Here is a 26,997-nt window from a genome sequence, read left to right on the forward strand (position 1 = left end):
TTTGGAACGTATGGGAGAAGTTGCCTACAAATTGGAGTTACCCGAAGGACTGTCAGGAATTCAGGATGTGTTTCACGTTTCCTAGTTGAAGAAGTGCCATGCAGAGATGGCTGATATTCCTCTAAGAGATATAGTGCCCCTGGAAGCAATTCCGTTGGATAGTGACATGACCTACAAGGAGAAACCCGTCAAGATTCTCAAGTTTGCTAGCCTAGTTACATGCAGCAAGGTTATCAAGTTTTGCAAAGTCCAGTGGAACCACCATATCGAGGATGAAGCCACCTGGGAGGGAGAAGAAGACCTATGGAAAGACCACCCACACCTATTTTCTAGCCAACCCAAATCTCGAGGGCGAGATTCATCTTAAGGGGGGTAGGTTTGTAACATCCCAATTTTCAATTTGCATGTTATACATAGGTCATCATATGCATATCATATTTTACTTGCATTTTGGTTGTGATCCTAGAGATCTTAAGCAACCCAAGGACCCAAGGACAGAGTTGGATATTTCATTACTTTTATATTTGAATTTTCTCAAATTTGAAAAGAGGATCATTTTGATTTTAATATTTTTTCTCTCTGAAATATTTGCAATATTAAAAATAAATGAGAGGAGATAAAATGACTTCTCCAAAATCAGAGGGGAATATTGGAGGAAAAATATTAAAATTAAATAAATATTTTATTTGGAATTTTATTGCTATTTTATTTGAATTAGAAAAATATGCATATTTCAAAATTGCATTATTAGGCCAGAAAAATGTTCACTTTGTTCTAAATATTTTATTTAGACGGTGTAAATTGTTTTGACATTTTTAGATTTCTTTATATTTTATTAGGATTTTTGTTTTCGGCGGATTTTTTTTTAAAAAGTTCGAACCTACTGGGCCGAAGCCCAGCTGGCCCAACAGCCCAGCAGGCCGCGTCGCCAACCGCCTCCCGTCACCGTAGCCGGCACAGACTCCTAGGAGTCCGGTGCGCCACCGCCGCCTAGCTTCGCCTCCAAGTCGGAGCCCCCCCGAGGCTTTATAAGCCGAGCCCCGGCCTCACTCTCTCCTCACCCCGCCGCCCGCCGCCTCTAGCAGCAGCAGCAGCGCCACGCTGCCGCCGCCGCAGACGCAGTCGCCGCTGCCCGCGCTTGTCGCCGCCCCGCTCGCCGGACTCCGCCGCCTCGCCGTTGCTCGCCGCCTCGCCGGAGCCGCCGACCCGCCGGTTTTCCCCGGCGAATTGGTATAAACCATCCCGGTTTTTTTCGGTTTTGTTTCTAGATTGGTTTAATTTTTAGGGTTAGGTTTTCCCGGTTTTCTTCAGTTTCGCTATTTTGCGAACGTTCGCCCGAACACATCTTTTCATGAACGCGTTCGTTCGTTCATCTCTGGTAGCGAACGTTCGTTCGTTAGTCCTTTTATTTTATTTTTTTGGCCAGGGACCTATCTGCGATTTTTTTATTGCATATTAGCCCCTGATTTTCAAATCCTCATTACTTTTTAACCGTTCTTCAAAATCCAGTGAAACCAACGCCAAAATCTTCGCCTCGAACCCCTCTTTCCAGTTAATCAACTTGAACATGGTTTTGACAAATTAAAATTTTGTTGCAAGAAGATTTGAATTCGAACTTCCTTTGATCGTAGTTTGAGTTTCGTAGCTCCGATTTGATTGATTCTTTTTGCAAATCGAAGCACTTTAGTTGAACTTAGTGTTTGGACTTTCTCATCTGAGTTTTACCCTTGCATATATGCTTGAGTGCTTATGTATGCTATTATTTGTTTGCGATAGAATTTCCAGAGTGCGAAGCATGCCACTACGAGTCTTTAGGGTTTGCGGATCGTCAGCAAGGCAAGTAACACTTTGATCATACTTCTTATTACCCAGTTTTATGCATTAGTCTCAATCCTCAAACACTGCATGGTTAGGACTTGAATACTTGTGGGTACCGGAAAGTAGTGATGAGGTAGTACCTATTGCCTTTATTTTCAAACCCTGGGAGTTACTTCTACGTTATGTTTATATTGCTATGCTATGCTCGTAGATGTGGTTTGGTTTGAGTGATCCATGACAGGTGTGAGAGTTTTAATTAATGGTTAAACTAAAGGTGGCTACTTTAATACACATCTGGGTGGATTGGTTGAGGCACCCTGGAGCACCTAGTGGTTGTCTGGGCACATGGAGCAATCCAGTGTTGTTGTGGGATATCCCGGAGTACCCGTGTGACCATCCTACAGTTTGCCACCCAGGCTCAAAGTGATCATAAGATTATTCTTGATGGAAACTTCCGTGTGCACCCACAAGACATTATGGGCTCTGGCTTAGTTTACTAAGTTGTGTGACCTCTTTCAGTGGTAGGCTAGCAGATGTAGGGGATGTAGGTGGTACTATCTACCTAGAGTAAAGAGTTAATGCTTCTGAAAGACTGTGTCTCGGTCATCCGTTTCTCATACAACATGTAGTGCCAGAAATCCAACAGAGGAGATCGAGTCTTGTGAGGAAAAGTGCGCAAACCTCTGCAGAGTGTATAAACTAATCATCGTTAGCCGTGTCCCTGGTTATGGACATCTTGAGTATCTGGTACTTGAATTATTGATTTGATCTCATCACTCTATTAATTAATTTGTTGGGTTGATGATTATTAATTTGGGATTGAGTTGGAGGAACCTTCTCAATGTTTTAACAAACTTTGTAGTAAATAAAATTAATTCCTTTGTTGTAGGGAAAAATTAGCTTTCAGGAAAAATAACCGTAGAGCCTCCACCAGCCAAATATGCATATAGTTATAGATGTTACCTGTTCATTTCTCTATAGTGTTATTTTGCCAGAATATTCCATGTGTTGACCCATTTCGGGCTGCAACCTATTACGTTGTAGACTTTTCAGACGAAGAGTAAGGTGCTAGGTCGTTGTTTTGCACTCAGCTATGTCGTTGGAGTTGATGGACTCGCTTTACCTTCGAAGCCTTCCGTTGTTATCTTCATTAGATGGCCTTGAGCCATATTATTGTAATAAGTACTCTCTTTTGAGATATTCGATGTAATAAGTGTGTGATTGAAACTCTGTTATAAATCCTTCAAGTACTGTGTGTGTCAGCATTACCGATCCAGGGATGACACTTATGCACAGAGATTTGACCGTTTGAGGTTGGATCGCTACAAGATGGTATCAGAGCACACGCTGACTATAGGACTCGACCACTAAGATGAGCCATAGGTCACTCTTCCCTACTCATTTCTGGCTCTTCTCCACTTTCCATTCTATAGATGGCGGATTCAAGGAACAAGTTTGCTCAGCCGGATGAAGACACCCCTTTTGGACGACACTTGAAGGAGGCCAGTAGATACCTGAACATCCGAATACCAAGCTTCACCGGGACCTACACCACCACTCTACTGGAAGAAGAGCGCTGCACCATTCGAGTACATGTTCCAGGAAGAACATTCATACCAGTGACTGATCCCATAGAGTTTTCCTTTGATGCACCAATGTGGAGTCTAGGAAAGAGCATCGCAGCTCACATCGCCATGGTGCGCATCGGCGAAGTTTACCACAAGGATATTAAGGACACCATCTACCAGATATGTGGACACCGAGATGAGCAATGGGAGATGATCAACACCAGGAGGGACAAGTCCATTGTAGCCTACATCCAGGAGTTAAACCAACACATTCGTCGTCAGGAGAACCAGATGTGCGCCAGCATGATAGACATGAAGAAGGTGATGACCAGGAACATGGAGCTTGAAGAGGAACTCAAGTCTACACATGATGGCTATGAAGAGGAGATTGCAGTACTGCTGGAGAAGAATGAAGACATGAAGAAGAAGCTAGGAGTATTCATGGGAGACCCCGCACCAGGAGGAGATGACGATCATCCCGAGGACTACATCATCATCGACGACACCGACTCCGACCCCGACAGTGATGATGACTATGAAGACGAAGCTGGAGCAGATATCATGGAATCTTCTTCCAATCAAAATTTCTAGTCAACCACCATATTATCAGTAGTATACCCCCATGTATATAGAATAGTCTGAGTATTTTTTAACGATAGTTAGATCGTTTGTATGCCCTTGTTTGAATTGAGTGTTGTGATATGAATGTGTTTGTCTCATGTGCATATGGGTAGTGATTTTCCCCTTAGACCCCACTCTATTCTAATCTCTCCCCTGTAAACCTATCACATGCCTCTGAGACGTGACCCCGGATTTGTCTTCCCACCGGAGCTCACTCAGTTGATCCAACAGCAGAATGCCTTGATGCAGCTACTAGTCCAGAACCAAGGCAACAACAACAACAACAATAACAACCCGCCGCCACGACCTCCAGTTGACAACTTAGCCCGTTTTCTGAGGTTGAATCCACCGGTTTTTTCCAGTGGCACCGAGCCGATTGTTGCTGATGATTGGCTCCGCAGGATTGGAAGGGAGTTGACCACCGCAGGTTGCACAGATGCTGAGAAGGTGCGCTTTGCCGCACATCAATTGGATGGACTAGCAGCCTCATGGTGGGGGAATTACACCGCCACTTTTCCCATAGCCAATGTCACTTGGGATCAGTTCCAGCAAGCTTTCCGTACCGCACGTGTCTCTACTAGAGCTATGAGCATGAAGAAGCATGAGTTTCACAACTTACGCCAGGGAAATCGTACCGTGGGGCAGTGCATGGATGAGTTTAGTAAGTTAGCTCGCTATGCCCCAGATGATGTGGCCACAGATGCCGCGAAGCAGGAGAAGTTTATGGAAGGGCTGAATGATGAGCTGAGCATGCAGTTGATGGTGGCAACATTCAATAACTACCAGGATTTGGTAGATAGGGCCCTAATGATTGAAGGCAAGCAGCAACAGATAGGGAGCCACAAAAGGAAGTATGGACAAGGGAAGTATAATTCTGGAGCTCAGTAGAAGCCTCGTTTTACCCCGAACTCGGGAGGACACACTCATAATCATGGAGGCCATACCCACAATGGAGAGAGTTCACACAATCACAGTGGCCCCAAGAATGGGAATGGGAATGGAGGAAGCAATGGACAGAACCGTTCTAACCCAGCAACACCCGCCAGGAAGGATTTAAGTCACATTAATTGTTTCAAGTGCGGGAAGACTGGACACTACGCCATTGAATGTCCTGAAGCAAAGAATGGAAATGGAAACTCTAGGAAGAAGCCCAATCCATTTACCAGAGGTCAGGTGAACCACATCAACGTGGAGGAGGTTGAAGATCAGCCTGACGTAGTGACGTTAAGTTTTTGATTAAGTCATTTACCGCACTCGTTCTTTTTGATACTGGTGCATCGCTTTCATACATATCAAGGGGATTTGTGGACAACTTTAAATTGCCAACCATAGCCCTTAGGTCACCCATGTTAGTAAGTTCGCCAGGAGCAGAGTATATGGCTGGCCGATGGTGTGATCGGTTACCCTTAACCATTAGTAGTCATGTTTTCTCCTCAGACCTAATAATTTTGGACTCCCAAGGATTGGATATAATATTAGGCATGGATTGGTTATCGAAGTATGGAGGAAACATCGACTGTGCTAGTAAGACAATTGTACCCACCACCCCGGAGGGAAAAAGGATCAAGTATGTGTCTAGGCATGCGCCAAGGAGGACCCAAGTAAATTCTCTCTCGGGAGTTGTTCAAGAGGAAGTGCCTGTTGTGAAAGATTACCCGGATGTATTTCCAGAGGAATTACCAAGCATGCCACCAGATCGAAACATAGAGTTTTTGATAGAACTGTTGCCAGGCACCGGACCAATATCGAAGAGACCGTATCGGATGGCCGCAAATGATCTGGAAGAAATCAAGAAATAGATTAAAGAGTTATTGGAGAAAGGCTACATTCGACGAAGTTCATCACCGTGGGGAGCCCCAGTGCTCTTGGTAGAGAAGAAGGATGGATCTTTGAGAATGGTTGTTGATTATCATGCATTGAATGAAGTGACGATCAAGAACAAGTACCCACTACCGATGATCAACGATTTGTTTGACCAGCTGCAAGGAGCTAAAGTATTCTCCAAGATCGATCTGCGATCAGGATACCACCAGTTGAAGATTCGGGAACAGGATATACCTAAGACAACTTTTACCACAAGGTACGGGCTATATGAGTACACGGTCATGTCATTTGGATTGAAAAATGCCCCTGCCTATTTCATGACCATGATGAATAAAGTGTTCATGGAATTCCTGGATAAATTTGTTATGGTGTTCATTGATGATATTTTGGTATACTCGAAGAATGAAGAGGAGCACAAGGAGTATTTGCGTTTAGTTCTCGAGAAGCTCAGGGAACATCAGTTGTATGCCAAGTTCAGCAAGTGTGAGTTTTGGTTGAAGGAAGTTGGATTTCTTGTACATGTTATATCAGGAGAAGGTATAGCAGTAGACCCCACCAAGGTTCAGTCTGTAACTGAGTGGTTGGCACCCACCTTAGTTGGGTAGATCCGCAGTTTTCTAGGACTCGCAGGATATTATCGAAGGTCCATTGAGAATTTTTCCAAGATTGTAAAGCCTGTGCAGAGTTGTTGAAGAAGGACACTAAGTTTAAATGGATAGATGAATGTGAGGCCAGTTTTCAGGAGTTGAAGAAACGTTTGGTTACAACCCCAATGCCGATTCTTCCGGATATACACAAGGATTTCCAAGTGTATTGCGACGCTTCTCGCTTAGGACTTGGAGGAGTACTTATGCAGGATGGAAGAGTTGTTTCATATGCCTCACAACAACTTCGAACTCATGAGTTGAATTATGCCACCCATGATTTGGAGTTAGCGGCCGTAGTGCATGCGCTCAAGACCTGGAGACATTTTCTTATTGGAAACCGCTGCGATGTGTACACGGATCATAAGAGTTTGAAATACATTTTCATGCAGAAGGAGATGAATCTCAGACAGAGGAGATGGTTGGAGCTTATAAAGGATTATGATATGAAACTACACTATCACCCAGGGAAGGCCAATGTCGTATCAGACGCTTTGAGCCGCAAGAGTTATGCCAATACCCTTGTAAGCGGAGGATTATTGCAGGAGTTAGTCGAGAATATCAAGGAACTTCGTTTGGAGATAGTTCCTAGAGGTTTTGTGGCAACAATGGAGGTGCAGTCTACATTATTGGGAAAGATTTGGAAGCTCAGAAGGATGATAAGGAAATCGCTCAGTTAAAGGAGAAGATGAATAAGGGAAAAACCAAGGGTTTCCGTGAGGATGAGCACGAGACCTTATGGTTTGAGGACCATGTATACGTACCCAGTAATGCAGAGATCAGAAAGTTAATACTTCAGGAAGCACATGATTCGCCATACTCGATACACCCTGAAAACACCAAGATGTATTTGGATTTGAAGGAGCGTTTCTTGTGGACTAGTATGAAGAAGTACATTGCTGAGTATGTAGCCGTGTGTGATGTATGCCAGAGAGTGAAGGTAGAACATCAGAAGCTAGCAGGATTACTGCAGCCCATGCCGATACCAGAATGGAAGTGGAACAAGCTCGGCATGGATTTCATCACCGGATTACCCAGGATCCGATCGGGATATGATTCAATATGGGTAGTAGTTGATCGCTTGACCAAGGAAGCTCACTTTATCCCGGTGAAGACCACTTATACAAGTGCAAAGTTGGCCAAGATATATATGACCAGGATCGTATGTCTGCATGGAGTTCCAAGGACCATCGTATCAGATAGAGGGACACAATTTACCTCGAAGTTTTGGAATCAGCTGCACCTGACTATGGGTACCAGGATAGAGTTCAGTACGGCCTTTCACCCACAGACTGATGGACAAACCGAGAGAGTTGATCAGATTCTGGAGGACATGTTGAGAGCTTGTGCACTAGATTATAGATCTAGCTGGGATGATAATTTGCCCTACATAGAGTTCTCATACAACAACAATTATCAGGCTAGTTTGAAGATGGCACCTTTCAAAGCTTTGTATGGTAGAAGGTGCAGGACGCCGTTGATTTGGGATGAAGTTGGAGATAGTCAGTTGTTTGGACCAGATTTGATCAAAGAGTCTGAAGAGAAGGTTAAGTTGATTCGAGATAGACTGAAGTTAGATCAGTCCAGGCATAAGAGTTGTGCCGATACCAAACACAAGGAGGTAGTCTATGAGATTGGAGACGAAGCATATCTTCGTGTGTCACCATTGCGAGGAGTTAAACGATTTAGAGTTAAGGGAAAGTTAGCCCCGAGATTTGTAGGACCATATTGAGTTTTGGAACGTATGGGAGAAGTTGCCTACAAATTGGAGTTACCCGAAGGACTGTCAGGAATTCAGGATGTGTTTCACGTTTCCTAGTTGAAGAAGTGCCATGCAGAGATGGCTGATATTCCTCTAAGAGATATAGTGCCCCTGGAAGCAATTCCGTTGGATAGTGACATGACCTACAAGGAGAAACCCGTCAAGATTCTCAAGTTTGCTAGCCTAGTTACATGCAGCAAGGTTATCAAGTTTTGCAAAGTCCAGTGGAACCACCATATCGAGGATGAAGCCACCTGGGAGGGAGAAGAAGACCTATGGAAAGACCACCCACACCTATTTTCTAGCCAACCCGAATCTCGAGGGCGAGATTCATCTTAAGGGGGGTAGGTTTGTAACATCCCAATTTTCAATTTGCATGTTATACATAGGTCATCATATGCATATCATATTTTACTTGCATTGTGGTTGTGATCCTAGAGATCTTAAGCAACTCAAGGACCCAAGGACAGAGCTAGATATTTCATTACTTTCATATTTGAATTTTCTCAAATTTGAAAAGAGGATCATTTTGATTTTAATATTTTTTCTCTCTGAAATATTTGCAATATTAAAAATAAATGAGAGGAGATAAAATGACTTCTCCAAAATCACAGGGGAATATAGTAGGAAAAATATTGAAATTAAATAAATATTTTATTTGGAATTTTATTGCTATTTTATTTGAATTAGAAAAATATGCATATTTCAAAATTGCATTATTAGGCCAGAAAAATGTTCACTTTGTTCCAAATATTTTATTTAGACGGTGTAAATTGTTTTGACATTTTTAGATTTCTTTATATTTTATTAGGATTTTTGTTTTTCGGCGGATTTTTTTAAAAAAAGTTCGAACCTACTGGGCCAAAGCCCAGCTGGCCGAGCAGCACAGCAGGCCGCGTTGCCAACCGCCTCCTGTCGCCGTAGCCGGCACAGACTCCTAGGAGTCCGGTGCGCCACCGCCGCCTAGCTTCGCCTCCAAGTTGGAGCCCCCCTGATTCTTTATAAGCTGAGCTCCGGCCTCCCTCTCTCCTCACCCCGCCGCCCGCCGCCTCCAGCAGCAGCAGCCCCACGTCGCCGCCGCTTGCCGCGGTTCGCCGCCGCCCACGCTTGTCGCCGCCGCACGCCGTCCCGCTCGCCGGACTTCGCCGCCTCGCCGTTGCTCGCCGCCTCACCGGAGCCGCCGACCCGCCGGTTTTCCCCGGCGAACTGGTATAAACCATCCCGGTTTTCTTCGGTTTTGTTTCTAGATTGGTTTAATTTTTAGGGTTAGGTTTTCCCGGTTTTCTTTGGTTTCGCTATTTTGTGAACGTTCGCCCGAACACATCTATTTGTGAACGCGTTCGTTCGTTCATCTCTGATAGCGAACGTTCGTTCGTTAGTCCTTTTATTTTATTTTTCTGGCCAGGGACCTATCTACGATTATTTTTATCGCATATTAGCCCCTGATTTTCAAACCCTCGTTACTTTTTAACCGTTCGTCCAAATCCAGTGAAACCAACGCCAAAATCTTCACCTCGAACCCCTCTTTCCAGTTAATCAACTTGAACATGGTTTTGACAAATTAAAATTTGGTTGCAAGAAGATTTGAATTCGAACTTCCTTTGATCGTAGTTTGAGTTTCGTAGCTCCGATTTGATTGATTCTTTTTGCAAATCGAAGCACTTCAGTTGAACTTAGTGTTTGGACTTTCTCATCTGAGTTTTACCCTTGCATATATGCTTGAGTGCTTATGTATGCTATTATTTGTTTGCGATAGAATTTCCAGAGTGCAAAGCATGCCACTACGAGTCTCTAGGGTTTGCGGATCGTCAGCAAGGCAACTAACACTTTGATCATACTTCTTATTACCCAGTTTTATGCATTAGTCTCAATCCTCAAACACTGCATGGTTAGGACTTGAATACTTGTGGGTACCGGAAAGTAGTGATGAGGTAGTACCTATTGCCTTTATTTTCAAACCCTAGGAGTTACTTCTACGTTATGTTTATATTGCTATGCTATGCTCGTAGACGTGGTTTGGTTTGAGTGATCCATGACAGGTGTGAGAGTTTTAATTAATGGTTAAACTTAAGGTGGCTACTTTAATACACATCTGGGTGGATTGGTTGAGGCACCCTGGAGCACCTAGTGGTTGTCTGGGCACGTGGAGCAATCCAGTGTTGTCGTGGGATATCCCGGAGTACCCGTGTGACCATCCTACGGTTTCCCACCCAGGCTTAAAGGGATCATAAGATTATTCTTGATGGAAACTTCCATGTGCAGCCACAAGCCATTATGGGCTCTGGCTTAGTTTACTAAGTTGTGTGACCTCTTTCAGTGGTAGGCTAGCAGATGTAGGGGATGTAGGTGGTATTGTCTTCCTAGAGTAAAGAGTTAATGCTTCTGAAAGACTGTGTCTCGGTCATTCGTTTCTCATACAACATGTAGTGCCAGAAATCCAACAGAGGAGATCGAGTCTTGTGGGGAAAAGTGCACAAACCTCTGTAGAGTGTATAAACTAATCATCGTTAGCCGTGTCCCTGGTTATGGACATCTTGAGTATCTGGTACTTGAATTATTGATTTGATCTCATCACTCTATTAATTAATTTGTTGGGTTGATGATTTTTAATTTGGGATTGAGTTGGAGGAACCTTCTCAATGTTTTGAACAAACTTTGTAGTAAATAAAATTTATTCCTTTGTTGTAGGGAAAAATTAGCTTGCTGAAAAAATAACCATAGAGCCTCCACCAGCCAAATATGCATATAATTATAGCTGTTACCTGTTCATTTCTCTATAGTGTTATTTTGCCAAAATATTCCATGTGTTGACCCATTTCGGGCTGCAACGTATTATGTTGCAGACTTTTCAGATGAAGAGTAAGGTGCGCTAGGTTGTTGTTTTGCACTCAGCTATGCCGTTGGAGTTGATGGACTCGCTTTACCTTCGAAGCCTTCCGCTGTTATCTTCATTAGATGGCCTTGAGCCATATTATTGTAATAAGTACTCTCTTTTGAGATATTCGATGTAATAAGTGTGTGATTGAAACTCTGTTATAAATCCTTCAAGTACTCTGTGTGTCAGCATTACCGATCCAGGGATGACACTTATGCACAGAGATTTGACCGTTTGAGGTCGGATCGCTACAAACAGGGTTAGCAGCCACTAAAAATAGCAAATGGGCAGCATCTCTAGTGATATCCTAAGTCATGTATTGTAAGTTTGTTGATGGTATTAGTGAAAATGAGCTGGATAGTTAATACTTGAACATCACACAATGTGCAGTAGTGAAATAAACAAGGCATGAACATGCTTAATACATCAACTGTACAAAACATAGCCATTACAAGTGGTATTGGTAAGATTGTGTTGGTCAGATCATACCTTGTAAGTCCTAGGGGGGTAGTAGCTGGGGCATTTCATCTGGGCCAGAGCTTGCACCAAGTCGGTGGCGGTAGAGGCGAGGTGTTCCTCCGGGTCAACACGCATAGCGGACATCGCGCCATTGACCGCCATCAGCTCGTCGACCTCCACGTGATATGTGGTTGGGCTTGCAAGGCGATTATCTAGAGGTAGGGGCGGTGGGGATTTGGAGGCATGAGGATGTTTCGTAGGCGCCATTTAAGCATTCAGGTCGTGGCCGTGATAGACATCGGTGGGTTACCTGACTGGATCGACGATGCTCGGGCAAAACGTAGATGTGGTTGAAGCTGTGGTTACGACGGCGGCGGTTTGAGGTAACGGTAGGGGGGGAGGGGGATACTAAGGAAATTTGATGGGTGGGGATGTGGTGGGAGGAATAAATTCCGAAATCGAGTGCCTAATGAAAATTTTGCTGGGAAACTTGAAACTTGGGCGGGGGAAACAGACAACACAGAAGAAGCACGTAAAATACTCGTGTGCGAGAGAAGAGAAAATCAACATGTCCCATCTCCAAAAAAATGTACACATGTAGTTGATTTTTCCGGTCAATGGTATGCTTTCTTTACTAGGAAACATTGCACAGGTAACCGACTTATGTATCATTAACGCAAAAAGAACGCACACGGGTACGCCATAGAAACCGTGTGTTTTGTAATCTTCTAATAATTCTTATATCTATGAGCATCTCCAACCGCACATAATTTAAAAAATCTCTTTCATCGTATCATGATTATTCAATGTACATGAACGAGGCAAGGTGACACCCGATGAACAATCATCGATTTATGAAATGCAATCAAGTGTCAACCTGCCTCATTCGCATATCCAGATTTGATCCTATGAAACAAGAGAGAAGCTTGCTGCCATCCGCTGGCGCAGCAATTTAAGCCGGTGTGCGGCCAACTCACGTGGCGAGGTGGGACTAAAAACCAGTTGCGACCAGCTCTAGTGTCCGGTGGCTGTGGGCGGACATTTCGAGAGTATTTAGGGCCGGGGTACGGCTACAAAACTTCAGTGAACACATGCTAATGAACGCTCAAAGCCCTCAAAGGATGCGCTTACCGACATTGTACGTTAATAATAGATAGTACGAATTTAAAATACTACTGGTAATTTGCTCTAAAACTAGTACGTGTGTAGTGCTGGTAGATGCTCGTTATTAATTATGCAAATTTAAGAGCGACACACACACTAACTACTTCTCACATGCTGGCATCGGGGCATGCTGGCCAGACACCATCGTTCTCCTTCCCAGCCTTTTAGGCGGTAGCCCACCATGCTCTGATCTCCGCCGAGTGCTCCTCAGCATGGCGTGCGACCTCTTCTTTCTTGCGGTGGTGGGACTCTCTTTTCTTGACTGCTTTCTGCCTTTTCCGCTCCTTTTGTGCGGCTTTGGCCGCCTCTAGATCCACCGCCCATTCGGGCATGGCAGCATGAAAGTCCGCCCACGTACTTGTGCGGCTGGCGGCGGCGAGGAACTAGGCACGCTGGGATGCCATCGCTTCCTTACCATGTGTGTGGTCGCGGGCGGCGAGGAATGCAGCATGGCGGGATGCTATCGCTTCCTTACATGTTACTGTTCGCTGCGGTGCCATGAACGATGCTTGGATAGAGCTCTAGGACGGAGTGGCTGGACAGCCGTACAGTGTGGTGGTTTTTAAGAGCTGAACAACAAAGGACGAAGGAAATTTGGCTTCCCTTACAATCTTGCTCATTCATTATTGCACACGGTTCATCTCCTTCGCCTCCGGAAACAGTGTGCGCAAAGCCTATTTGTGTGTTGATTGGCCAGAACCCCAGCCATGCGGATTGCGCGTGTGCACCATAGGATGCGCCATGATCGAACTACAATCAACGTCCCTCATATCACACCCGTGCAGCCATAGCTGGATTGGATTTATATGTGCTAAATACCTAGAAAATGCACATAATTCCCTAAATATGGTAAATGAGCGTGGAAAAGTGCCAAATTTGAACACGGTGATTTGCAGGATGTATGTTCGTTGTAGAAAAAAAACTCAAGGGCAAAGAACAAAGAAAAATTGGATTCCCCTTCAATCCTGGTGATTTCCCTCTCGAAAGCATGGAACTTCCTCGGTGATGGTTCGATTTATGAAGGGCGTGCATGGTGACATAAGCCAAACCTTCTCAAATTTTGACGAGGGCATTGTGAGGCCATACCATGGCACCATGCCAGGCGTCATTTCTTTCAAGCATTTACTTCATTTTTCTATAGTTGAAAAACCAATAAACAAACGTTTGTGGTTGACTATTTCCACACATTTCATGGAAATATCTGCCCATTCCTTGTAAAAGGCATGAGAATTTACTAAATAGCACGAGCATGGTTTTCCATACTATTCTTGTGCACCCTTTCATGCACCGATTGTTTGAACTTTAATTATGTGCATTAATTCCTAGAAAGTGCACATAATCCCCTAAATATGGTTAATGAACCCAGAAAAGGTGCCAAATTTGAGCACGGTGATTTGTAGGGTGCATGTTCATCATAGAAAAAAACTCATGGACAAAGGACAAAGGAAATTTGGATTCCCCTTAAATCTTGGTGATTTTCCGCTCGAAACCATGAAACTTCCTCGATGATGGTTCGATTTATGAAAGGCGTGCATGACAATGTAAGGCAAACATTCTCAAATTTTTACTAGGGCACGGTGAGGGCATACCATGGCACCATGCTAGGAGTCATGTTTTCCAAGCATGTATTTCATTTTTCTATAGTTGATAACCCAGTAAACAACGCATTTGTGGTTGACTATTGCCACACATTTCCTTGAAATCTCTCTCCATTCCTTGTAAAAGGCATGAGAATTTACTAATAGCACAAGCATGGTTTTCCAGACCGTTCTTGTGCACCTCTTCATGCATCGATTGTTCAAATTTGAAATATGTGGATTAATGCCTATAAAATGCACATAATCCCCTAAATATGGTAAATGAGCCTGAAAAAATGCCAAATTTGAACACATTGCATTGGAGGGGGTATGTTGATCGTTGGAAAAAAATTGAATGACAAACTAGGACGGAAATTTGGATTCCCCTTCAATCTTGGTGATTTCCCCTCGAAACCATGAAACTTCCTCGGTGATGGTTCGATTTATGAAGGGTGTGCATGAAGACATAAACCAAACCTTCTCAAATTTTTACCAGGGAACGGTGAGGCTATACCATGGCACCATGCCAGGCGTCATGTTACCCAAGCACGTATTTCGTTTTTCTATAATTGGTAACCCAGTAAACGACACGCTTGTGGTTGAATATTGCCACACATTCCCTTGAAATCTCTGCCCATTCCTTGTAAAAGGCATGAGAATTTACTAAATACCACGAGCATGGTTTTCCAGACCATTCTTGTGCACCTTTTCATGCATCGATTGTTCGAATTTAAATTATGTGGATCAATGCCTATAAAATGCACATAATCCCCTAAATATGGTAAATGAGCCCGAAAAATGCCAAATTTGAACACGTTGCATTGGAGGGGGTATGTTGATCGTAGAAAAAAACTGAATGAGAAACTAGGAAGGAAATTTGGATTCCCGACCCCTTTAGTCTTGGTGATTTCCCCCTCGAAACCGTGAAGCTTCCTCGGTGATGGTTCAATTTATGAAAGGCGTGCATGACGACGTAAGGCAAACATTCTCAAATTTTTACTAGGGCACGGTGAGGGCATACCATGGCACCATGCTAGGTGTCATGTTTTCCAAGCATGTATTTCATTTTTCTATAGTTGATAACCCAGTAAACAACGCATTTGTGGTTGACTATTGCCATACATTTCCTTGAAATCTCTGTCCATTCCTTGTAAAATGCATGAGAATTTACTAATAGCACAAGCATGGTTTTCCAGACCGTTCTTGTGCACCTTTTCATGCATCGATTGTTTGAATTTGAAATATGTGGATTAATGCCTATAAAATGCACATAATCCCCTAAATATGGTAAATGAGCCTAAAAAAATGCCAAATTTGAACACATTGCATTGGAGGGGGTATGTTGATCGTTGGAAAAAAATTGAATGACAAACTCGGACGGAAATTTGGATTCCCCTTCAATCTTTGTGATTTCCTCTCGAAACCATGAAACTTCCTCGGTGATGGTTCGATTTATGAAGGGTGTGCATGAAGACATAAACCAAACCTTCTCAAATTTTTACCAGGGAACGGTGAGGCTATACCATGGCACCATGCCAGGCGTCATGTTACTCAAGCACGTATTTCGTTTTTCTATAATTGGTAACCCAGTAAACGACACGCTTGTGGTTGAATATTGCCACACATTCCCTTGAAATCTCTGCCCATTCCTTGTAAAAGGCATGAGAATTTACTAAATACCACGAGCATGGTTTTCCAGACCATTCTTGTGCACCTTTTCATGCATCGATTGTTCGAATTTAAATTATGTGGATCAATGCCTATAAAATGCACATAATCCCCTAAATATGGTAAATGAGCCCGAAAAATGCCAAATTTGAACACGTTGCATTGGAGGGGGTATGTTGATCGTAGAAAAAAACTGAATGAGAAACTAGGAAGGAAATTTGGATTCCCGACCCCTTTAGTCTTGGTGATTTCCCCCTCGAAACCATCAAGCTTCCTCGGTGATGGTTCGATTTATGAAAGGTGTGCATGACGACGTAAGGCAAACATTCTCAAATTTTTACTAGGGCACGGTGAGGGCATACCATGGCACCATGCTAGGCGTCATGTTTTCCAAGCATGTATTTCATTTTTCTATAGTTGATAACCCAGTAAACAACGCATTTGTGGTTGACTATTGCCACACATTTCCTTGAAATCTCTGTCCATTCCTTTTAAAAGTTATGAGAATTTACTAATAGCACAAGCATGGTTTTCCAGACCGTTCTTGTGCACCTTTTCATGCATCGATTGTTCAAATTTGAAATATGTGGATTAATGCCTATAAAATTCACATAATCCCCTAAATATGGTAAATGAGTCTGAAAAAATGCCAAATTTGAACACATTGCATTGGAGGGGGTATGTTGATCATTGGAAAAAAACTGAATGACAAAGTAGGACGGAAATTTGGATTCCCCTTCAATCTTGGTGATTTCCCCTCGAAACCATGAAACTTCCTCAGTGATGGTTCGATTTATGAAGGGTGTGCATGAAGACATAAACCAAACCTTCTCAAATTTTTACCAGGGAACAGTGAGGCTATACCATGGCACCATGCCAGGCGTCATGTTACTCAAGCACATATTTCGTTTTTCTATTATTGGTAACCCAGTAAACGACACGCTTGTGGTTGAATATTGCCACACATTCCCTTGAAATCTCTGCCCATTCCTTGTAAAAGGCATGAGAATTTACTAAATACCACGAGCATGGTTTTCCAGACCATTCTTGTGCACCTTTTCATGCATCGATTGTTCGAATTTAAATTATGTGGATCAATGCCTATAAAATGCACATAATCCCCTAAATATAGTAAATGAGCCCGAAAAATGCCAAATTTGAACACGTTGCATTGGAGGGGGTATGTTGATCGTAGAAAAAAACTAAATGAGAAACTAGGAAGGAAATTTGGATTCCCGACCCCTTTAGTCTTGGTGATTTCCCCCTCGAAACCATGAAGCTTCCTCGGTGATGGTTCGATTTATGAAAGGCGTGCATGACGACGTAAGGCAAACATTCTCAAATTTTTACTAGGGCACGGTGAGGGCATACCACGGCACCATGCTAGTGTCATGTTTTCCAAGCATGTATTTCATTTTTCTATAGTTGATAACCCAGTAAACAACGCATTTGTGGTTGACTATTGCCACACATTTCCTTGAAATCTCTGTCCATTCCTTGTAAAATGCATGAGAATTTACTAATAGCACAAGCATGGTTTTCCAGACCGTTCTTGTGCACCTTTTCTTGCATCGATTGTTCGAATTTGAAATATGTGGATTAATGCCTATAAAATGCACATAATCCCCTAAATATGGTAAATGAGCCTGAAAAAATGCCAAATTTGAACACATTGCATTGGAGGGGGTATGTTGATCGTTGGAAAATAATTGAATGACAAACTAGGACGGAAATTTGGATTCCCCTTCAATCTTGGTGATTTCCCCTCGAAACCATGAAACTTCCTCGGTGATGGTTCGATTTATGAAGGGTGTGCATGAAGACATAAACCAAACCTTCTCAAATTTTACCAGGGAACGGTGAGGTTATACCATGGCACCATGCCAGGCGTCATGTTACTCAAGCACGTATTTCGTTTTTCTATAATTGGTAACCCAGTAAACGACACGCTTGTGGTTGAATATTGCCACACATTCCCTTGAAATCTCTGCCCATTCCTTGTAAAAGGCATGAGAATTTACTAAATACCACGAGCATGGTTTTCCAGACCATTCTTGTGCACCTTTTCATGCATCGATTGTTCGAATTTAAATTATGTGGATCAATGCCTATAAAATGCACATAATCCCCTAAATATGGTAAATGAGCCCGAAAAATGCCAAATTTTAACACGTTGCATTGGAGGGGGTATGTTGATCGTAGAAAAAAACTGAATGAGAAACTAGGAAGGAAATTTGGATTCCCGACCCCTTTAGTCTTGGTGATTTCCCCCTCGAAACCATGAAGCTTCCTCGGTGATGGTTCAATTTATGAAGGGCATGCACGACGAAATAAGCCAAACCTTTCAAATTTTTACCAGGGCATGATGAGTCCATACCATGGCACCATGCCAGCCATCATGTTTTTCAAGCATGTATTTCATTTTTCTACAGTTGAAAAACCAATAAACGACGCGTTTGTGGTTGACTATTGCCACACATTTCCGTGAAATCTTTGCCCATTCCTTGTAAAAGGCATGAGAATTTACTAAATAGCACGAGCATGGTTTTCCAGACCGTTCTCGTGCCCCTTTTTCATGCACCGATTGTTTGAATTTGAATTATGTGCATTAATGACTAGAAAATGCACATAATCCCCTAAATATGGTAAATGAACCCAGGAAAATGCCAAATTTAAACACGGTGATTTACAGGGTTTATTTTCATCATAGAAAAAATCATGGACACAAGACAAAGGAAATTTGGATTCCCCTTCAATCTTGGCGATTTACTATCGCACATGATTCATCTCCGTCGCCTCTGCGAACCGTGTGTGTTCACCCACACATGCAAAAGGAAAAAGAAAACCCTCATCCGCTTCATCCCCACCCACTCGCCGCGGACTCCTCCGCAACTCTGCACCTCATCAACTTCTATCGCGGTGGCCACCCCAAGCTCGACGGCTATCGTCGGCGGGCGGAGTTCACGCTCCAAACGGCACGGGATTTCTCCCCTGCCGCTTGCCGCCGCCTATGTGCACCGACTTGCACCGACATTCTAGACTCTAGTCGATTTGGGTTTTCTGCGGGATTGGGCCGGGGATCTACCCCATGTTAAATCTCACGCTACCACGGTTGGCATGGCCTAAACTTGTGAACATATACCGTCTATTGCTACATTTGGATAAAAGGTATGGTGCCACATGCAGCCTAGATGTCGAAGACGATTCCCCCCCTATATTAGGCAAATTTATGATGTATTGTTCATTCAGTTACTCTCATATTTGCATCAAATCTTTACATTATATATTTTTAATTATATATTTTTGTACTTTGCTTTCAGCTATATATTGATCTGTTCTATCAGTTACTCCCATATTTGCATCTTGCTTTGTTATTTCAATATATCTAATTTATGATCTTAATTTGCATTTAAAGCAGTACATCGCTTGCTTTGCAAGAATAGGAGTAGAAGGAAATCTTGATCTTTAATTTGTTGATGACTCGATGGATGTCATATTGACAACGCAACATGTATTTACAATGACAGTTAGCATAAAACTTAATAAGGATGGTCACTCCTATTTTGATGTGGACCTTTGGATAAAAATGTCTAAGTGTTATGAACTGAAAGTTGGCAATAAAATTCTAGTGCGTCCACCATAGCCTGGTCTAATTAACATGGATGTTTACTTCCCCAACGTCATCAGCCGATCAAAGTCTGATCGAGGTTAGTGTCCTTTCAACTTTCTCCATGCTAGCATATTACTTAGCAAAATCAGGGTATTTGTTCTGACTAATTGATCACTATTTAGGCAACCAATTGTGATTTCATTTTCTGACTCCGTTCCTAGGCAGTAACAAATTCTCGTTTGCATTTTTGAAAGTTTTTTGTACACACAGAATCACACACGAATTAACTGTAGTAACTGTTTGTGTTATAATTTCTCATCGCAAATAGTTCATCCGAGTGGGCTGTTTGCCGCATATCACACACATCTTGTTTACACGAATCGTTTGTGTTCTTTTGGCTCATCGCAAATAGTTCATCTATGTGAACTATATGCCGCATATCACACATAGGTTGTTAAGTTGATCCGTTTCTGTTGTGTTCCCTAATCGAAAAAAGTTTGTCCAAGTGAATCGTGTGCCGTATATCACACACACCTAGATCTGGCTAACCATTTCTGCGGCATTCCCTAATAGCAAACATTTCATCGGAGTGAACTGTATGCCGTATATCGCACATACCTTGATATGGCTGCTTGTTTCTGTTGTTCTATCTCATCGCAAATAGTCCATATGGATCAACTGTATGCCCCGCATGGCACATGCAACTAAAATCTAAACTGTGTTTGATGTCTCCGTCATCGCAAATGTTGTGCACCTTTTTTGACAGTTTTTTACATCCCCGTTTGTGATTAATGCATCGCACACAGTTTCGTCAAAGGGTCTTTGATCGTAGTGTCGCGTTAGCAGCATCCTGCAGTAGTGTGGTGATGCAGTTACGGTGGGTGCCGGCGACATGGAAGGAGATCTGAGGTGGCGAAAGATGGTCAGGAGTCATGATGTCTAGTATGGTGGATGCTTCTGTCGATGGAGCAGCTCAGGTGAGGTGGATGACGTCGTGGCAGGAGCAGGACACACCACACAAAGTTTTCTTTGACACCTATCTGTAACTGAATTAATTCTGGAAGGGCTCCTTTTGCTTGCATGATTCTAAAAACATAGGGATAGGAAAAACACCGGAATAGGATAGGAATGCATGTGGGAAACTAAGCTGTTTGGTTCACAGGAATTGGAAGAGGAGAGGAATGCAAATAAACATGGCCAAATTAAAGTGAAACCATATGAAAGTGTGTACAGTTAGAATGTTATCCTGCCACTAATGCACTTAGTCTTGTTTTCATGCATAGGATTTTGAAAAGTAGGTCCAGGTGGATGTTTTGTTCCAATCCTTTCAACAAAAATGCATGAATAGTTGATTAGTAGGGTACCATAGGAAAATTTCCCATTGCTATGTTTTTCCTTCACTTTTTCCTTTGAACCAAAATAGCCCTAATGGATCGACATGAATGTATAGTAGTAAGTGATGCGACAAGTGTAAAACCACTTTGGCATAGCCGTGTCGACCTCAGCATCATTGGGTTGGTCGCTAAAGAAGTTGTGGCAGAGGTGGCTATTGGAGGTGTGGATGAAGATCTGAGGTGTCTATAGACGGCGTCCAGGGTACTGCTCTCAGTACAAAAAAAGACACACCCGTGACATTTTTGGCTGACGATTTTTTTTCCTGTCATGCTTATGACACTTCTATGACAATAATTGTGACAAAATCTGGTATCATCATAGATGTGGTGGGCTCCTACTTCTATGACAAAAAATCATGACAAAAAATGGGCTTTTCGTCCTGGGCAGGCCAGAGACGCAGCTGCATGATATTCTTTGGGTCCATGACGGAAAAAATCGTGGTAGAAGCGAGGGCGAGTAAAATATACGGTGGGTGGTCGGGGCCGAGCGATGCACGGAGGTTTGCGTGTTTCTCTCGTACACGTACACGCGTGTGTGCGAGGTGTTGCGCTCTAACTGAACCCAAGCGAGGCATTGGGCTCTAACTGAACGCGAGCGATTGCACTAGCTACGTTACTGAACCCCGATCGATCCCTTGCTGTTAAGGGAAACCGAGTGATTCCTTTGCTACTGCTGCTAACTGAAGCCGATCGAAGCTGCCTCTTGATGAACAGTTCCCGTTGGGGGTTGGATGAACAGTTCTCGGTGGGGGTTGGATGAACAGGATCCCTTGGTAGTAGAGGCCATTGCTGCCGGATGAACAGGACCCCGAAAATTGGAGGCGTGGGGGTGGATGAACAATAGCTAGTGGAGGGACCTCGTACGTGGAGTGCTGGTTGAACATGACGCCATGGAGGGGCTAGTTAAACAGGACCCCGTGGAGCGCTGGTTGAACAGTAGCCGGTGGAGGTTGGATGAACAGGACCCTGTGGAGGGCTGGATGAATTGTAGCCAAGGAGGTTGGATGAACAGGACCCCATGGATGAACAGTAGCTGGTGGAGGCTGGAGGAAGTTGACGGTGGATGAACAGTAGCCCGTGGAGTCTTGTTTTACGGTACGCCACACCCCTCCCGATCAATAGGACCCCGTTTCGACCATAGGCGCTCCAACACTAGTCTGTTTCCTTCGTTTTGCGGTATGCCACACCCCTCCCGATCAACATGACCCCGTTTCGACCATACGGAGTCGAACACAATTCCGTTTCCTCCATTTTGTGGTACGCCAGACCCTTCCCGATGAATAGGACCCCATTTCGACCATACACGATTGAACACAAGGCCCATTTCCTCCATTCAGCGGTACGCCAGACCTCGTTTCGGCTGTTCCGTCCAAGCCAGTTGGCTCCCGATGAACACGATGTATTCCGTTGCCTCCCGATGAACACGGCGCATTCCATTGCCTCCCCATGAACACGACGCAGTTTCTTTGTTCTGACCCAGCCAATTGGCTTCCGATGAACAGGATTAGTAGTCTATACGCGTTAGAGACCCCGCCCATATGTATGTACGTAGCCGTATTTACTGTCTTGCAGCGTGACCGTACGTACGTGTACACGAAATAGACGGGACTACGTGACATGCGACATTGGCGCCTCTACTTCAACACGTGCCGCTCCTTACTCGGCCACGGTATGTCACTGCAGAGACACCGATCGACCTCTATGTACGTACACATTCGTGACCGGACAGATAACGCTACCTTCGCTTCAACCTGGTGGGTCCCAGCTGTCAGGGGGTAAGAAGACAGTTCCTTCCGTGTGAAGATAAAGCCGGCGGGTTCCAGCTGTTAGGGGGGAACGTTTTTTTTCGCGAACTACAGAGGCCCTTTCGGTAGGTTCGAGGTGTCAGGTGGAGGAATCATTATTTCGCGCATAATAAGGAAGCACTTCCTTGTGTGCGGGCATGGACCCAGCTGTCAGCCTCTCCACTTGCAGTCCTCTTTTGATGGCTGTCGTTCGTTGATCGCGTTGACAACACCGTACCGCCCAAGAGCACCAAGGTGGTGGACGACGACGCGACCTAGGAAGGGAATGACCCGGAGCCAGGGAATATGCAGTAGTGGATGCCCACGCGGAGGGGAGTTCGAGGGTTGACTGCGTCGGCTGCGGTTTGAGGCTGCCGTCTCTGGAGAATAATAGGGGATGTGGATGAGTAAAGAGAAGGCCTGTCCAGTAGTAGTATGGTCAGGCGGTGAGGCCTGTGCGGCAGCACAGCCGGCCACGGGAGGCTGGAGCAGGCGGTACGGCGGGCCCAGGTTTGGGCGGCTGGAGCAACAAGACCAGAGGTTGAAGATGCAACTTAGCTGTTGGATTAACATCGAGCGGTCAGTGCAGCTAGAGTCGTTTATTGACTAAGTTGACAAAGCCCGACGTATGCGTTAACTTAGTAGGACCATAAGTCAGCCTCCAAATCTGGTGGGTCCCAGCTAGTAGAGGGAATCAATTTATTTCACATAATAAGGTGGCACTTCCTTGTGTGTGAAGATGTTTTCTGTTTTTTATTTCTTCTTTTTCGAGTTAGAATGAAAAGAAAACAATTTAGCATCTTCAGTACAAGCTATATTTTCACGAAAAGGATCATAATAAAGCTGGTGGGTCCCAATTGTCAGGGAGAGGAAACTTTTTATTTCCACGGAATAAAGGAAGCACTTCCTTGTGTGCGAAGATGTAGCTAGTGGGTCAAACCTGTCAGGGGGAGAAATTATTTGTTTTCGCATAATACGTGGGCACTTGCTGCGTGCGGCATGGGCGATGTGGGTCCCTAATGTCAGCCAATCCACGTACATGCCTTATCCGATGGCTGTCTTTTGTTGACAAGATTGACCACGCCGCGCCGAGAGAACCAACGCAGTGAACGATGGCGAGTATTACGAAGGGAATGACCTGGATCCACCGAAGACACAGTAGTGGATGCCCACATGGAGGTGAGTATGAGGGTTCAGTGGTTCGGCTGCGGTGTGAGGCTGCCGTCGCCGATGAAGAACAAGAGGTGTTGGTGAGTAGAGGAATGGCCTGGACGGTGTTTGGGAGTAGAGTGGGCCGGTGAAGCCTGCGCGGCAGCACAACCGGCCACGGGAGGCGGTAGCAGGCGGTGGTTTGGGTGGTTGAAGAAAGAGTATCTGAGATTGAATAAGCACTACAGTCGTTGGATGGATATCCAACGACCACTGCTGCTAGAATCGTGTCTTGACTATAAGTTTACAAAGCCTTCCGTACGCCTTAGTAGGCCCACAAGCCTTCCGTACATGTCACTGACTATTGTTCTCAAAACAATAGTAGGCCCACAAGTGAGCATCACATCTGTGGCAGAGAACATATAGCCCATTTGTGATTTGTAATAGTGTACAACCCATTTTTGAATTCTAATGGAATTTACTACAATCCATTTACAATCTATTAAAGTTGTAGCCCATTTTCTTGCCAGGACAATGATTAATAATTTCAACCAACCTCTCAAAACAGAATTCAACCAAAAATCCCACATTTTGATGGGATCCGAAATTTTTTTATCTCAAAATTTCAAGTCAGATTAAATATAATTTTGAAATGAATTTGTATTAGGTAAAAATCTAAAGAAATACTACGCGCGCAATAAGTAATGAAATTAAAATTTCCAAATTCAAACAATAATATTTTTGAAACTAATTACCTGTTTGGTGTGTTTTTGTATATTTACAACCTAGTTTTTATAATTACATCCCATTTATTACTAAAAGCCCATTTCTTGAAGCCCATTTTCTTGTTAGGCCTAATGCATCCCTCATAGGAAAGATTTACAGCCTGGCGGGGCGGAGAATAACTAGTTGACTTGGGTTGGGTATTCCGCAAAAAAGTATAGCTGGGCTAGCCATTTTCACCTTAAAAATAATAATATCTAGGTTGGATATTTGGTCGACATAAAATAATATCCTAGGCTAGACGGGCCACAACCTGCCCAGTTGATACCCTGCTCCTCTGAACAACAACAAAAACATCACTCAAGAAAAACGCCGTTTACACCTAAAAAACAAATATTGCTCGAGCTGTCGGGTCCCAACTGTTGGCCGCTCCATGTGCAATTCTCTCATTTATTGACTATATAGGTTGACAATGGTGTGGGATCGTGATGTCAGGAAACTAGGAGGAAGCAAAAAAAATTATAGTTGTATATAATAAGGAGGAACTTGCGTACGTACGGCTATGACCCTAGTGGGTCCCTACTGTCATCCTGTCCAAATAAAGTCATCTCCTAATTCCTCATGTTCATTGACCATGTTGACAATGCTCAGCGCAATAGCGAGCGCAACAACTCGAAGGACGACGGAGAGGGCCTCGTGGGCCCTACGGATGGTCTGATACAGTGCCCGCTGCTCATTCAGGAAGCCAGGATCATCGGACACCTATGAGCACCTTTGAGAGACTGAGACGACATGAAACGGTAAGGCCGCGCTTGGGAGCTCTGGATTGTTTCACACCTATATTAAGATACAAGTGTAATTTACTCGTCATCAGAAACAACACATGAAATACAGGCGTAATGAAACCAAGGGCCCGAGGTCTGTAATGAAAACCGGCAAGTTACGGGTGTAATTTGAGAGACCAGTGTATATTTTACTAGTCGAAATCGACCAACCAAGCGCTTCACCCAATACCATCTTCTTTTATTTACAAGCATCAGTTTTACAAGCGGTTTTGGTTGGAAAACAACGATCCAATCACAGCCTAAGATGATGAGTTGGTCGGAAGATCATATGGTTTCACCTCTAACCTACTCGAGTTGTCGTATAGGCTATGAATGAAACATAAGACAATTAACTTCTTAAGCACAGAAACAACAGAAGAGGATGATCTTCTTAACATGCAAATCACAGGCATTAGATCAATATGCAAAACAATATGAAGCATGATTCTCAGGAGGCACGGTGAACAGCTCGTGATACTGCATGCCACAATATTCCAAGCTTAACTTTGAAATCAAACTCACAAGGCCTGGCATTACATAGACAACATTCAGAACAAACTCTTAAAATACCTTACATAAGTCAACATTCATGTGACTATGCATCTCAGCAGAGTAAATATTTACTTCTGAACTGAAGACAAGAATAGGAAAAAACCATCGACGTTGCTCACAGCAAAGGGCATCCCACTCAAAAATATCAAATGCATGTCTTCTGGCTAACATCAATGAGCAAAAAATTGACAAGATTTTCCAATTCCAATATATTAAACTAATGTCTTCTTGCTAACATCAATGATTAAATTTTGACAAGCTTTTCCCATTCAAAATATGTAACTGAAGGAAATATTCCCTAGAGGCAATAATAAAGTTATTATTTATTTCCTTATATCATGATAAATGTTTATTATTCATGATAGAATTGTATTAACCGGAAACATAATACATGTGTGAATACATAGACAAACAGAGTGTCACTAGTATGCCTCTACTTGACTAGCTCGTTGATCGAAGATGGTTATGTTTCCTAAGCATAGACATGAGTTGTCATTTGATTAACGGGATCACATCATTAGGAGAATGATGTGATTGACTTGACCCATTCCGTTAGCTTAGCACTTGATCGTTTAGTTTGTTGCTATTGCTTTCTTCATAACTTATACATGTTCCTATGACTATGAGATTATGCAACTCCCGTTTACCGGAGGAACACTTTGTGTGCTACCAAACGTCACAACCTAACTGGGTGATTATAAAGGTGCTCTACAGGTGTCTCGGAAGGTACTTGTTGGGTTGGCGTATTTCGAGATTAGGATTTGTCACTCCGATTGTCGGAGAGGTATCTCTGGGCCCTCTCGGTAATACACATCACTTAAGCCTTGCAAGCATTGCAACTAATGAGTTAGTTGCGGAATGATGTATTATGGAACGAGTAAAGAGACTTGCTGGTAACGAGATTGAACTAGGTATTGAGATACCGATGATCGAATCTCGGGTAAGTAACATACTGATGACAAAGGGAACAACGTATGTTGT

Source organism: Triticum urartu, chromosome 3A (genome assembly GCF_056163025.1).
Source record: "Triticum urartu cultivar PI428250 chromosome 3A, HENAU_Tu73, whole genome shotgun sequence".
Classification (NCBI taxonomy): Eukaryota; Viridiplantae; Streptophyta; class Magnoliopsida; order Poales; family Poaceae; genus Triticum; species Triticum urartu.